A 1428-nucleotide genomic window follows, 5' to 3' on the forward strand; every position below is an offset into this window, starting at 1 on the left:
ATAATACTCTCTTTAGCAACTTTGCTGCGAGAGTATAAATATATAAATACGTTTATAAATAATAAACAAATCCACTTTACCTCAGGTTATCGGCGGTAATTTTCCAAATATATGTACATAGATAAGAATCACTAAAATTCTAATAATATATTTGGCGAGTGCGTCTGAAGAACTTTTCACGGCTTCACCGATCCCTATTTAGCAATCGATTGCGACCCCAAGTAACCTTAACCTTAAAAATCAAACTTTATGCGTACGAAAAAAAGTAATAATGAATATATATATATATATAATATTGCATTTTTTTATTATACTAAACTTAAGATTAAATTCCATGGTGTTCGTTTGATAATGTGCAATGCGATTTTGACAACAAATATGAATTTTTATTACACTTTCATATGCGCTTATATATACATACATACATATGTGGAACATATGTATATGTATATTAGGATAAACCATATTTTTGGAGTTTTTAACCGCACGAAATTTTTTGTATGAATATAGGGTTATACATAATGATTAGAATGACGAGACTATTTGATTTTAATATATCTGACTATCGTTCATTACAAATCTGACCATCTTTATACCATGTATACGTATGTATGTATATCGTTTAGTGAGTGTGACATCTCACTAATCAAAGGCACATTATTATGTTTACGGCCTTTGATGGCTAACTTTATATCACATACTCGTTTATCGGTAAGTAGACTACAATTTCAGAATGTAATTTGTGTTAGTATGAAAAAATAATATGTCAATCATAAGTTGTAGTTGTAGTATGTCAATCATAAGTTGGTGTTTGATATCAAAAAATCCTTTATTATATTCATGGGAAGAGGAATATGATTTTGTCACGGTCTAATTTGAAAATAGAGAGCTGGTTTACTTCAGAGGGCGTTTGCAAAAGAAACAAGTAGTTAAGGACTAAGTTCGGGTGTCAAGTTACAGCTTGCACGGACGGATAGACAGACATCCGGATTTCAATTCTACTCGTCACTCTGACCACTTTGGTATATGTATGTAACCATATATCTGACCGTTATTAGCAACTTTATTGCGAGAGTATAAATATGATGCCCTCTGAATTACATGGAAATATCTGAGAGATTTACCCATATTTTCGGTGAAAAATTATGTTAGATTAGGTTAGGCACTGAGTTCTTCGTGTTCGATATCAGGGACCTTGAAAAGTTATAGTCCGAACACGACAATTTTTCCACAAGGGATACCTCGGCTCGAATACCGTATTTGTGTAAAGTTTTATTCCGCTATCATCATTGGTTCCTAATGTATATACGAGTATTATACAGAGAAGGAATCAGATGGAATTCAAAATAGCGTTATATTGGAAGAAGGCGTGGTTGTGAACCGATTTCACCCATATTTCGTACATGTCATCAGGATGTTAAGAAAATA

The 1428-nt window shown here is 32.4% G+C and overlaps 1 protein-coding gene across 6 annotated transcripts in view; it reads right to left on the minus strand.

Annotated features, from left to right (window-relative positions):
• Window positions 1–1428, minus strand: part of LOC108972751 (lipase member H-A) — a 15142-nt gene that overhangs the window by 12076 nt on the left and 1638 nt on the right. For 2 of the 6 annotated variants that reach the window (XM_018939511.1, XM_018939509.1), the window contains exon 2: window positions 81–245. The exons of 3 other annotated variants lie outside the window; for them this stretch is intronic. The gene's annotated coding sequence lies outside the window, so the exon portion shown is untranslated. The remainder of the gene's footprint in view (window positions 1–80; window positions 246–1428) is intronic. One more of the 6 variants, XM_018939510.1, reaches the window with a different exon arrangement.

The sequence above is a fragment of the Bactrocera latifrons genome, unplaced genomic scaffold (assembly GCF_001853355.1).
Source record: "Bactrocera latifrons isolate USDA-ARS-PBARC rearing strain unplaced genomic scaffold, ASM185335v1 scaffold_420, whole genome shotgun sequence".
NCBI lineage: Eukaryota > Metazoa > Arthropoda > Insecta > Diptera > Tephritidae > Bactrocera > Bactrocera latifrons.